The sequence below is a fragment of the Suricata suricatta genome, chromosome 6, assembly GCF_006229205.1.
Source record: "Suricata suricatta isolate VVHF042 chromosome 6, meerkat_22Aug2017_6uvM2_HiC, whole genome shotgun sequence".
NCBI lineage: Eukaryota > Metazoa > Chordata > Mammalia > Carnivora > Herpestidae > Suricata > Suricata suricatta.
In genome coordinates, this window is record NC_043705.1 from 80,134,535 (window position 1) to 80,149,442 (window position 14,908).

Genomic DNA, 14,908 nt, shown 5'->3' on the forward strand with positions numbered 1-14,908 from the left:
CTATTTTTAATATTCTCAACAAGATAGAATGCTGTAACTATGAAACAAGAAGAGGATGCTAAAAAATTTATAAAGAACCAAAAAAAAGAAGATTCGTAAATTAAAAACATTATAGCAGTGCAAAAAAACCAGAACATTAGAAGATGAAATTGAGGCCTTCTCCCTATAAGCATAACAAATATATAAAGAGGTGAAAAATAGAAATGAAAAGATAAGAAAATTAGAGGAATAGTCCAGGGAATTCAATGTCCAAATAATAGGAACTTCAAGAAGAGAAAACAGAGAGAACTGAATCAGTCAAAAAAGGAAGAATGTGAGTTTCCCGACTGAAGGGACCCAGAAAGTGTCTGGGAATATGGATGCAAATAGACAAATAGACCTGAAGGGCATTGAAAGGATTAGCTAAAACTGGCTGTGGTACTAACTGTGAGTCATCTGGTCAACAAGCTAACTGGAATCCAGCTTACTTTCTCCACCAACTGGAGCAGCTGCACTGAGATTCAGCTTCTCATGGGAACTGTGACTTCTGTCCCTGGAAAAGGGGGCCCCATTCCTTTCCACAGTTTCCATTATCCCCAGCTGCAAGCAGCTAGTATTCCCATACAACTCCTGTAAAACCTGACACCCCCAAACCAGACTATATTGTCCCCTCCATCTGAATCTAGGCTTGCCCAAGAGACTTGCTTCAAGAATAGAATGCAGTGGGCATGACATTCTGGGATTCCCAAGGCTCAGTCCTAAGAAGCCTTGTCACTTCCACCCTGCTCTTTTAGAACACTTGCTTGTGGAATCCTGCTCAGGTGGAGAGAAGCTCAAGCAGCCCTGTGGAAAGGAACTGGGAATCCCCTAAAAATTCCAGCTGGCCTTCTAGACAGCAGGAAGTATCAACTTGCTGGCCATATAATGAGCTTACCTGGAAGCTCAAGTGCCAGCCTCAGTCAAACCCCCCAAGAAAAGCTGTATGGAGCAGAAGTGGAACATATCTACCAAATCCTGCCCAAATCACAAGTTCATGAGCAAATAAATGATTGTTGTTATGTTTTTTCCTTTTAATCTGTTAATAGGGTGAACTGCATTAGATTTTCTGATATTGAACTCCTCATGTTTTTGGAACCCACCCTTTTATATTTTCATGTGCTGCCACAATTTGGGCACTGTATTGAGCGTCATCATCATTTACGGGAAAAAATATTACTAAACAAGTTAACAATGTAAAAAAATGCATGAAAAATGTTTCACCTGTTTCAGAAAATTTCAGACATAGGGGTAGAATATCATTAAGTAGTTCAGAACAATTCCTGGCTAGAAACACTGAAGAAAACAATTTGCTGTATTTCACATAATTAGAATTTTCTTTAATTTGGAATACTTCAAAAGAGCTAGTTTCTCCTATATTTTTCAGGCATTTTGAAGGTTTCATCTGCAGTTCAGTTTTTTCATTTGTCTTTTTTGTGATTCAACTTAGGGGCTTGATTAATGGCATTCCATTTAGAAATTAACCGAGGCTTCACTAATCTGAAATAATCAGAGACAGAATTCTCTTTCTCTTGCTCTCTCTCCCTCTCTCTGTCTTATTCCACTGAATGTTTCATTTAATGAATGTAATCAACTGTTTATGTAAAAATGGAGAAACACAATGAGCCTTGAAAGGCTTTTGAAAATGAAAAACAAGAAAAAAAAAAAGTAACAAGGTAACCTAGATAGAAGCTTTGGGCTTCTCTAGTTTGAAAAATTTATCAAGTAAAAAGATGTTTTTCTGCTTTTCTTTTTATTTATTTATTTTATTTTTTAGAGAATTAGAGAGAGCGAGAGAGAGAGCGAGTGAGCATGAGTGGGGAAGAGGGATGGAGGGAGAGAGAAAGAGAATCCTAAGCAGGAGGCTTCATGCTCAGTATGGAACCCAGCATGGGGCTCAATCCCATAATCCTGGGATCATGACCTGAACGGGAAATCAAGAGTTCGATGCCCAACCTACTGAGCCACCCAGGCACCCTTCTGCTTTTCAAATACAATAATAATTAGCAGAGAACTTTCTACTCACTCTGCACTCTCCAACTCCTACTCCAACCACACACACACACACACACACACACACACACCCTACTCTCTCACTCCCCTATACCTTCCTATCCCCTTTAGCCCCTACTATTTTTTTAATGTTTATTTATTTTTGAGACAGAGAGAGATAGAGCTTGAGGTGGGGAGAGGCAGAGAGAGAGGGAGATACAGAATCCGAAGCAGAATCCAGGCTCCGAGCTGTCAGCACAAGGCCCGACATGGGGCTTGAACCTATGAACCATGAGATTATTACCTGAGCTGAAGTCAGATGTCAACTGACTGAGCCAGTCAGGCACCCCTCACCCCTACTCTTTTAGCCAATCCCCTTAGGAAGCATTCTTCCTAAGACAGAACTGATGATCCTCCCCTTTCTCACCACCCTATCATCACCACCTTAAAACATTTACTTTCTAGGAAGAAGAGATGCACAGAAAGAAACCTAGAAGCCTTAGCAAATCCTCTTTGTGTACATTTCCATTCCTCTAGAAGATTGCCTGCTTGGAAAATTTTACTGAAGTCCCAAAAAGTGAAGGACCAGCATTTATTGCCAGAAGTGACACTAGCAGAGAGTAGAGCTCCCAGCTGGGAAGCTGTCATTATGTAAATGTATCCTTGTGACAGCCCTTGGAGGAGGACAAACGACTTGTCAGTGACTTCTTAATCAGCTTGTCTCTAGCAATAATAATCCAATCACTGGTCACCTAATTAAAAATGAAAGGATTAGTTCCAAACACTGAGCTTCTAGAATCTCAGGTTGCAGACTGTCATCAAGCAGAGAGCTGTCAGCTGTTTGCATGTCACATCACATAGAGGCAGAACTTTGTGAGGTGCCTCATGTTCATGTCTGTGATTTGATTACTGTTGTCATCATTCATTTAATGCATTGATCTGGATGATTTGCTGCTATGGGCCCCCGGTCATTTATTCATTCATTCATAATTTCCATCAGAAGTATTTATTGCAGGCTTACTGTATGCTAAAGGGTGTGTCTTGGGGATTTAAAGATGAATAAGAAACTGTTCTAACATTTGGAATATTTCACTATAGGGGAAACATATAAAAATATTTAACTATGATCTAATTTGATCAAGCTGTATTAAAGATAACAAATACGCATGGGTATGGTACATTACGGGAAAGACAAAATGGTGCCCACCACCGAGAAACAACCCACAGAATTTGAGAGCCTTTTATTTGGAGATACATGCTTTTCAGGTTACCAAAGACTCCACCATATCCTATTCTTTTAAACTTGTTCTGCTTCATTCATTTATGTTATATGCCTGGTCCTTGTTAAGCATTTGAGATCCTAGTATAGCAATAGGTCTAGCAGACACCTGCTGTGAGGTGCTGTATTATAATTTAAATACTGATCTTTTCAATTAGTTTTAAAGATAATTTTGTGTGATGTGTTAAAAAATTTTTTAAAGTTTATTTATTTATTTTGAGAGAGAGACAGCGCGGGGAAAGATAGAGGGAAAGAGAGAATCCCAAGCAGTGGAGCTCGAACTCATGAACTGTGAGACCATACCCTGAGCCAAATGAATGGTCAAACACTCAACTGACTGAGCCACCCAGGCTTCTCTAAAATATTCTTAATTACATTCCTCTCAGGAATGGAAAAAAAAATCTCACTAGCCATCTACTGCAGAGCAGGGGGAATAAACAAATTTTAACCTTGTCAATCAATAGTATCTCAATAGTATCTGTTTCCATTTTAATTGTCTTTTGAGGATGTTTATTCTTTTTGGCCTTTTTAAAAAATGCTTTATTTATTTTTGAGAGAGGGGGAGAGGGAGACAGAACCTGAATTGGGGAGAGAGTTGAGACAGAATCCAAAGCATGCTCCAGGCTCTGAGCTGTCCACACAGAGCTTGACACAGAGCTCAAACCCACCAGCAGCAAGATCATGACCTGAGGCGAAGTGGGATACTCAACTGACTGAGCCACCCAGGAGCCCCATCTTTGGGCTTAGTGCTCAGTGTTTGATTTCTCTTCCTTCTTACCTGCTTCTTTCCAGATAATGTTAGGTGTTTGGCAGGCTTTCTTGACTTTGAATGGTAGGGAGAAAGAGTCCTCAAAGTCACTGATGGTCTTACTGCCAAGTGGCTGCTCTGCTGCCCCAGACCAGTGACCACAGAAGGGAAGCTAGTCCTCAGTCAATAGTCTGAGCTATTTGGGCACAAGCACCACTGTAGAGTCTACGGTCACAATCATTTGTCCTTGGATCCAACATCTCCATCATGGTGGCCTCTTTCTCCTGACCTGAGGCTCTTGCTCATGTATAGCTGGCTCTCTTGGTACTTTTAGGCTATATCTGGACACTGAAAACTTCTGGATCCTCTGAAACTCATGAACAGATTGTTGTTTTAATCATACTGGGATCAAAGAGTATATGACATCAGTTTATGTGCCATCAGTTATTTAAAATTTGCTGAAACTATTCCTGAGATCTTGCTTATGATCAATCTCAATAAATACTGCAGGTGAGGCTGAGAAAAATATGCTTTTCTAATGGAGCTAAGATGAACACAATCTTAGAGGCTTAAAACGACATCCATTTTTATTATCGCGCAGTTTCTGTAAGTCACGAGTCTGAGCATGGGTTCTCATTTTTTAATTTTTTAAAATGTTTTATTTATTTTTGAGAGAGAAAGAGAGAGAGCATGAGCAGAGGAGGGTCAGAGAGAGAGGGAAACACAGAATCTGAAGACAGGCTCCAGGCTCTGAGCTAGCTGTCAGCACAGAGCCCAACATGGGGCTCGAACTCACGAACCGTGAGATCGTGACCTGAGCCGAAGCCAGACACTCAACCGACTGAGCCGCCCAGCGCCCCTGAGCATGGGTTCTCTACTCAGGGTGTCACAAGACTGAAATCAAAGTGTCTATCAGCAGTGTTCTCATCTGCAGCCTAGGTCTTCTTCCAAACGCATTCAAATTGTTGGTAGTCCTCAATTCCTTGTCGTTATAAAGCTGAAGCCCTCATATTTTTTGGTGGCTGTTGGCCAGGGATGGCTTTCATCTCCTAGAGCCCCCTCTGTTTCTAGTCACGTGGTCCTTTTACACATACCAGGTTACTTTTTTAAAAACCAGGAGGAGAATCTCTCTTCAGTCTGAAAAGATGGAGGCCTAAATAAGATAATGTGATCAAGGGTATAACTATCCCATCATATCTGTGGGCCCTGCACAAGCTAAAATTCTTCCTGACACAGAGTATAAAGGTGTTTATATGTTGATGAAATCCAGCTTTTAAACTGCATTCAGATCTCCTTAAAGCTCATGTTTTTGGTCTACCTGCTCTATTTTAATCACTAATGGCAGTTGTGTTGATTATAGATGTATCTGTTTCCTCTTGTAGTTCCATCTTTTTCTTTTTTTCTGTTTTATATACTTACTAGGTGTATGCAATATAGAATTACGTTGACTCTCTTTAACTCTGATAATGGCTTTTGTATTAAAATCTACTTTGTTTAATATAGAAAGTTGGACTTTAATCTTGTTAGTATTTTCCTTATTTATGTATATATGTGTATGTATATGTGTGTACATAATATTTAATCTTCAGCCACCATATACCTTATATTTTATGTGTGTATCAGTTACCTATTGCTCCTTAACATACTGTTCCAAAATTTAGTAGCTTCTTGGAGCAACATTTGATTTGCTCACATTTCTGTGGGTCAGCAATGTGTGTTGGACTCAGACAGGTGGCTTTTCTGCAGGTCTTGCCTGAAATTATTCATTGATATATGTAGTTGCAAGTCGCCTGGAAATTTGGCACTTGATGGTTCAAGATGTCTTTATAGGTCTGGCAGTTAGTGTCAGCTACTGACTGAGCCATTCTCTTCGTATAGTCGCTCATCTTCGTATAGCCAAGGTCTGGGCTTCTTCATGTAGTGTTGGCATGTGAAAACTGAGAGCAGAAGTTGAAAGGTTCCTTGATGACCAGGATTGGAAATTCACAGGTTACATCTCTCATACTTTCACTGTATTCAGCCATTGGATAGGAACAGTCAGAGGCTATCTGGCTGAACCTTGCAAGGATACAGAGGTACGTCAGTCAGTAATGCTCCTCGTGGCAGTTTCTCTGAGAGGGAAGAATGGGCAGTGCTCCTCCATGGCCACCATAGATATGTTTAATACAATAATTAAAAATGTTTCAGACTTTTGCTATTAGTGAGAAACCTTGTTATTGACTTCTATTTTGAGTTTTCAATGCTTGTGATTTCCTCTCCCATGTATCATATGAAGGGTTCAAAATAAGAAAAGAGATATACCTATTGTAAATTACTTATTGGGTAATTTACAAAACAAATTATCTTAACCATTGATCAATTAACTCACACAGAAATTAAGAATTTGTTTCCTAATTTTTGGAGAAATTCAAGTACATCTTTCTTCTAAACAACTAGCTTTAATTAACTTTACTATCATTAAATCAATGTAATTATATAGTGGAGATTTAAATTTTTTTTAATGCTTAGTTATTTTGAAGAGAAAGAGAGATGCAGACTGCAGCAGGGGAGGAGCAGAGAGAGAAGGAGAAACAGAATTGGAAGCAGGCTCTAGGTTCTGAGTTGTCAGCACAGAGCCTGATGCGGAGCTTGAACCCACGAACTGTGAGATCATGACCTGAGCTGAAATCGGACGCTCGATCGATCAAGCCACGCAGGTGCTCTAATATAGTGGAGATTGTAACAGACATTAAAGCAACAATTAACCTCTGTTTATCAAATCTATTTTTCAGCCTAAGGGTGTTGTCTTCAGAATAATATTCATTCCGATTCTCTCCCTTCTGCAACACAGCTCATTGTCTCTCAATATTTATCTTTCCTTCTTCAATTTTTAGCTGAACATATGGCTGCCACTAATGAAGACTGGTTGTAGTTGTATAACTAAGTTCTGGGAAATGGGATTTTGGTAGAAGTGATATATGTGACTTCCAGAAGTGTCTATAAAGAGAAGATGAATGCTTGTCTCCTCTTTCTTTTCTCCTTCCCATTGGCTTAATGTAGACAAGATAACTGGAGTTAGAGCAGCCATTTCGAATCAGGTGATAGCTGCATGATGAGGTTGACAGTAGCAAGGTAAAAGTAGCCTAACGCTATCATTCCAACCCTGGATCATAGATTCAGACATTTTGATGAGAGAAAAATAAAATTCTATCATGCTTAAGTCATTGTTATTCAGGTGTTTCTGTCATTGGTTGTTAAAGTGAATCCTAAGCATTTCATTTTATTTACTTGTTTCTGCTCACTGTTTTATTGCCAATATCTGCTATAGGATGGGATGCTGAACTATGAGAGACAGCCATCTAGAAGGATAAATGGATGGGTTTTTCGTAGCCTGAGGAGGAAGATATGAAAAATAGGAGTTAAAATTGAGGACAATAACCATCTCCAGCATAAAACATACAGTCAATAAATATTTGCTGAGTGAATTAATAAATATAACAGGTAGCTGTCATATTTTTGAATCAAATATCTGTCTAGAAGATCTTTTTCCACACCAGTTAATCAACTCCTACTAATCTCCAGCTTAACTGAGACTTTTCTGTCAAGTCCTCCAGCTTCTTCTGGCATTGGGTAGTGCTTACCTCCTTGAATATGTCCCTGCATCCCTTATATCTCTGCTATCATTATATCATATTGTAAGTTCAGAACAATGCCCATGACTTTTCTTCTTTGTGCCCTTAATACTCAACATGACTGGAAGATGGAGAAGCAAGGAAACAATTCTTCCAAACATACAAAAATTCATATAGGACTTTCTTTTGATGATTCACTTCCTTTGCAATTTAGGAACCACATATTATACACACATACACACACACACACACAGACAGAAAGAGCGGGGAGAGGGATTCATTTTAAGGAATTAGCTTATTAAATTGTGGGGTACTGGCAAGACTGAGATCTGCAGGATGGAATGGCAGGCTGGAGACCCAGCGATTGAGTTGATGCTGCAATCTCACATCTCAAGGCAATCTACTAGCGGAATTCCTTCTTCTTGGGGACCTTACTCTTTTCTTAAAGGCCTTCAATTCATTGATGGGACTTGTTACGGATGGTACTCTGCTTTACTCAAAGTCTATTGATTTAAGTTCTAATCATACCTGAAAAATACTTTCATAACAACATCTGGATTTATGCTTGATGAAAAAGTAGGATACCATGACCTAGCCCGTTTCACACATAAAGTTAACCATCAGAGGAACAATAAAGAGAAGTGAGTTTATTTAATAACTTTAAGTGCATGTAGTACTATTCAGGTGACCTTGGCTGGGAAAGTTGCATCTATTATTCAGTATTATAGCAAATCACCATGAAGTCAGAAAAAACTATTGATTATGAAAATGAGAGACAGATCCTACAGAAGCAACTAGAAATATAGTCAGATGTGTTTGATAACTTCGAATTTATTATTATTATAAAGACAGTTCACTCTCACAGAGCATTTGTTACATAATAGAATTAAGCTGAGCTCATGTAAACCAAGAGGTGGGAGAGAAAAACAAAAAGAATGTGTACATCAGCAATGTAATTTAAGCTTAAAAGATTTTTACTATTATTAATCAAGAATTTGAAAACCCTGAAGATATAATATTTCTTTGCCCAGGACAAGATGTCCTATTCATAGTGCAGATGAAAACTATATGAAAAGGAGGAAAGGAGAAAGTGGCCCCTAGTATGTGTTGATCTAGATTAATGGTTGCAGTGCGCGGTGTTGTAAATTTAACTTTTCTTGCTGTTTGTGCACTAAAGCATACTCAATTGGCCCCAAACAATTAATGCAACTTCTAAAAGTAGGCCAACTAATTTATAGGCAATAGCTTACATACCAGGAAAACTGGATCAATAAGTAATGTTATATTTATTTCCAAGAAACCTAGTAAGTTTTTTCAATGAAAAGTGAGCAGGGATGAAGTCAATCATACAGTGCTTTTTTTCTGAGGGTGGAATGAGCATAAGAAAACACCTTTCTCTGAGGAAGGTGTATGAATCAAGTGACCAGGAAGGCAAGGAGGAAGAGAAGGAAAATGCATATGACAGGAGAAATCTGATAGATCTTTCTCAGCCTGGCAGAAGGCGAACATAAAGATCTAGGAATTTGGATCAAAATTAAGGCTAACACCAAGAAAGAAAAAAAAAAGCCAGTCCTCTCTGACATTATCATTACTGCAATCCCATTCATCCTTGTTTTTATTCATTCATATATCAATCTTCTGTTTATTCAGCCGTAGTTTATGGAGCAAACGCCAGGTGCCAGACCCTGATCTGGGAACTGAGGCAATAACAGACATAGTCTAACTGTTCTTGCCGGGCCATGTCTGCCCGGTGTTCTCTGGAGGCTGCTGGCACACAGTTTCTACGGAGGCTGATGGCTGCTTAAGTTTCTCTGCTAAGTGTGTTTGCCAGGCCTGTGCATGGACTCAGAGATGTGTCAACACCTCTGACAGGCTCTTTCACCAGTGGGACCCAGCAGATGTTTGGTAAATGCCCGAGTCTCCTTACCCTTGGAGGACTGAGGCCCTCACCAGCCGCCCCCCACCCCCCCAGTGGTGACCTGCTCATTGACGCTCTCTTTATTGGCTTTCCTCCCTTCCCTGTCTTGTCTCTCTTCCCTGTTCCTTCCCTTCCGGTATTGCCTGGGCTTACGTCCCCATCACTAAATATTTTTCAATTTTGAGGGTAAACCAAAGTAAGAAAGGGAATAAAGCAGACATGAACCTCTTCTTGTGGAATTTATCACTTGGGAGAGAGAGGGAATGAAAAGTGAAGAATATAAAAACAGAAAAATAATTTTTCTGATTATTGTCAGAACCTAAGGAAGGTAATAACCAGGATTGCTGATGAGTTAGAGGCGAGTGGGCCTTGTTTGGGTGAGCTTGGAGGGCCTCAGTGAGGAGGTGACCTATGAGCTGAAGCCTGAGAAGAAGGAGCCAGGTATGTAAAAAGATAGGGGGAAAATCCCATTCCCATGAAGCTCTTTCTTCTCTCACGACCCAGGGTCCCAGGGACACTTAGTTCTCTTCCAGAGCTGCCCCCCATCTCCACAGAGTCCAAATATATCTGACTGTGGTACCTTTCCTGGTTTTGGAATGTGCTCTAAGTCCACCGAGAATGAAGGGGGTCTGTAGAGCAGCATGGGATTTATTGCTTTGGGACCAGGCACCACAGGACTTTGGGGTAGTCTTGGGTATCTGGCCTGCCCAAGATCACTGCCTGAATCCTTGGCTCTTTGGTAGATGGCCTTTGCTGAGATCTAAGCCCCTTCTCTGGATCCATCCCTTCCCCCGCTGCACAGCATCTCACCCCCACCCCTGATCAAAGGACAGAAGGCTGGGATGGAAGAGGCGAGACTCAGTGGCTGCAGCTACTAGGGCTCCCTCTCTGCCTTTCTGCAGGCCACATTCCCGTGGACTAGAGCTTCTTCAGGCTGCCACTCAGGGATGCTTTGGATGAGGCAGAAAAGCACATGAAGCGACAGGAAAGGGTTTTTCGGCTACCAGGTTTTTCCTTTATTCCTTCCATCAGAGGGGGAAATGTGAAGTCAGGTTCTCACCTGTATAAAATCTGGAGTCTTACAGAGATTACTTCGTGGTAATATATGTTTGGAAAGAGGGTAACAGTCCACTAAATTTGGTAATAAGAACATCATTTTCTATGGAAACACTGTTGATTTCTTTATAAAATCACATCCCATTCTGCAATAATTGTGGTAGAGGACAGCAGAGGTGGGGGTTATCCCCCTTTTTAGCTCGCAGTCGGCCTCTTGATCCGCGGCACATCCAGCCATTTACAACATCCGGGTTCTGCGGCAACGCTGAGGGTCTACACGCAGACCTGACTGCCGTTTGCACTACCGCCCTCCGCCTCCGTCTCCTTCAGAGTTCCGGTTTCCGTCTAGAGACGGGGACTTGCTTGTTCCCCAGTGACTGGCGGCCTCTGCTTGGAGGGGTGGTCTCACCAGAATATGTCGCAGAACATGGCATACTTAGCTACGTGTTCCCGAAGGTTCCTCAGGCCACGTCTGCACCAGGTTTGGTGGGGGTGGCCGTGGGAAGGAGGCTGTTTTGCTCCCGTTGCTGACCTCTGAAAGAACAATTTCAGCGTTGATTGTGCTGGGAACGGGGTTTTGATATGATGGGAAGCACTGGGTAAGAGGAAATAGATAAGAAAAAGTATGCTTTTGAGATTTGGGCCATTAAAAGAATAGAAACAAACAAAAACAAAAACAAGATAGGAGCTTGAGGAATCTAGAGGGTGAAGGAGTTTTTTACATTTTAATGAGAATGAGAGAGATCTGGTTATATGAGAAAGGAGAAGGACTGAAGGAGGAGCAGAGACAAAAGACATAAATGAGGGCGATTTCTCAGTGTCACAAGCCTTATTTGCATTGTGCAGTCCCCAGTATTGACAGCAGTCTCCTCCTTCATCACTCCCTCCTCGTTTGTCTTTCTCCCTTTCATTGTCTTAATAATTAATGCTGGCTCTATGTAGAAAGAATATATAATATAAAAGATAAAGTTCTCAGAATCTGCACCCCAACCTTGAGATAATTACTGCTATCAACAGCTTGGTAAATGTTTCTACAGATTTTTTAATGTTAATACACAGACAAATGACTATTTTTGTGATAACTTATTTTTTCAAAAATCAGATCATATTATATGTTAGCAATACTTTTCTACTATGATGACATATTTCTAAGTTTTAATATACCTACTATTTCTTTTCTAAGAGGTATTATTGCCTAGCGGTTAAGAGAAATTTTCTGGTGTCACACTGGTGGACTTCAAATTCTGGCTAAACTGTTGCAGTCAGTCCTTTCTTTGTGTGAATTCAATTGCTATGGTTTTGTTAAAAAAATACCAGACTCTCAACAACACAATTCAGATTTCACTTACCATATGAATAATTGCATAAAGAACAAATGTTGCTGCTAGCTCTTCAGACCACAAATCTCTATGTAAATAAGAGATACATATTATGATCTACGACCAATCACATCACTTCTTTCAAAATCTGTTCGTGATTGGTCATTGTACATCTGTTATCAGTTCACACACAGACAATAAAGCACATAATTTTTTAAATGTTTATTTTTTTAAGGGGTGCCTGGGTGGCTCGGTTGGTTAAACCTCCGACTTAGGCTCAGGTCATCATCCTGCGGTTCGTGGGTTCGAGCCCCGCATTGGGTTCTGTGCTGACAGCTCAGAACCTAGAGCCTGCTTCGGATTCTGTGTCTCCTTCTCTCTCTTCCCCTCCTGTTCTCACTCTATCTCTCTCTATCTCAAAAATAAATAAACATAAAAAAATTTTTTAATGTTTATTTTTGATTGAAAAAATTTTTTAAATGTTTACTTATTATTGAGAGACAGAGAGAGATAGAGCATGAGCATGAGCAGAGCAGAGAGAGGGAGAGACACAGAATCCGAAGCAGGCTCCAGGCTGGGAGCTGCCAGCACAGAGGCCACAGCAGGGCTCGAACTCACAAACTGCAATGCCCAACTGACTGAGCCACCCAGGTGCCCCATTTTTTTTAATTAAAAAAAAACTTGTTTATGTTTATTTATTTTTGAAAGAGAGAAAGAGACAGAGTATGAGCAGGGGAGGGCCAGAGAGAAAGAGAGAGAGAGAGAGAGAGAGAGAGAGAAAGAGAGAGAGGGAGAGACAGAATCTGAAGCAGGCTCTAGGCTCTGAGCTGTCAGTACAGGGCCCAACGTGGGGCCTGAACTCATGAACCGTGAGATCATGACCTAAGCTGAAGTTGGAAACTGAGCCACCCAGGCATCTCTGTAATGTCATTTTTTAAGTTTGGATAACTTTCCAATATTTTATCCTTAATGTTGTCAATGTTGTGAAATATCTCTTAAGGTTTCTGTGCTGTGAAGTTTTTGCAAGTGTCACTTCTGGGATATCTTCCTCCCTTCTATCATAAGCACTTTCTTCATTTATGTCAATGCACTCTCACTAAGTTCCTTGCATATCTAGGGGCTCTCACATAGCAGCAATGTTAACATTCCATTGGTCACTCATTTCTTCTAGAAATTCTACTCGAATTTCACTTTCAGTACTATCAGTTTTTGTTTCTTTGCTGCTCTTTCATCTTTTTTAGCCATTTCTTTCTTTTTCCTACCCATTTTTCCAAAATGTCACATGGGTTTACCAATGGGAAACATGCAAGCAAAATAATTATGTGTTTTATTGGGGCACCTTGGTGGCTCAGATGGTTAAGTGTCTGACTTTGGCTCAGGTCATGATCTTACAGTTTGTGAGTTCATGCCCCACGGCTCTGTGCCGAAAGAACCTGGAGCCTGCTTTGGATTCTGTCCATCTCTCTCTACCCCTCACCCACTCATGCTCGCTCTCGCTCTCTCTCTCTCTCGCTCTCGCTCTCAAATATAAACAAACATTAAAACATTAAAAAATAAGTTGGAGTGCATTATCATTTGTATTATTTTTATTTTTTTGTGCATTTGTAATCGACAGCATAAGTATTTTTAATATTTTGCTAAAAATCTTTAAATCATTTTCTTATTGCTTATCAAGCTCACCTCACCATATTCAGCATGCATAGTCGTTGTTTGCTCCTACACTGCTGTGTAAAGCAATGACTTTCTGCATCTAGCAGAGTATCTTGGGTGAATTATTTCAACTATTTATAGCTTTTTTTTCCACCTGAAAAATGGAGATAATGATAGTATCTACCTTATAGGGATGCTGTGATAGTTATCTGAGTTAATACCTATAAAGCAATTAGAAAAAACAATAGGTTATTAGTAAATAGCATTAATTGAATGCCTTCTTATATTTCATTGTATGGCCGTATCTTAACTTTCAAACAATCCCTTATTGTTGGATATTTATGTTTGTAAAAATCCTCTGTGATAAACAGTATTGCAGTGATTATTCATGTACATAGATCTTTGATTTGAACAGTTGGCGGGTTTTTTTTTTTTTTTTGAGAGAGAGAGAGACCATGCTTGTGTGGTGTACATGAGTGGGGGAGAGGCAGAGGACAGGGGTAAGGGAGAATTTTTATTTTTGTTTTTTTGCAGGGCTTGAACTCACAGACCGTGAGATCATGACCTGAGCTTAACTGAATGCACTATCCAGGTGTCCCTGATTTCACAATTTAACTGTGAGTTGCAACCCATAGATTTAAAATTTTTAAACATTTATTTATTTTTTGAGAGGCAGAGCATGAGCAGGGAAGGGAGAGAGAGAGAGAGAAGGAGACACAGAATCCAAAGCAGGCTCCAGGCTCCAAGCTGTTTGTTAGCACACTGCCCGACGCAGGGCTTGAGCTCATGTACTGTGAGACCACGACCTGAGCCTCTGAGTTGCCTCCACACCCAGTACCAAGTTGGAGGCAGCAGTGGATCCCACACCTCTGAGATTGTGACCTGAGCCGAAATCAAGAGTTGGGTGCTTAACCAACTGAGCCACCCAGGTCCCACTGTTAGATGAATTCTTGAGAAGAAGAGTAGCATTATAAAAAGTGACCACGGGGGCTGTCTGGGTAACTCAATCAGTTAAGCATACAGACTGTTGGTTTGGGCTCAAGTCATGATCTCATGGCTGGTAGGATTTAGCGCTGTGATGGTCTCTGTGCTGACAGTGGGGAGCCTGCTTGGGATTCTCTGACTCCCTCTTTGTCCTTTCTTTGCTTATGCATGCTCTTTCTCTCTCTCTCTCTCTAAGTAAATAAATACACTTAAAAAAAAGACCACCTACAAATTTAATAAATATTTCCAGATTGCCTTCTGAAAATGTTTACGGACATAGAAGTCCCTATTTCCCCCTAGTCACACAGATTCCTTTAAAATTTTTGCTAATGTGAA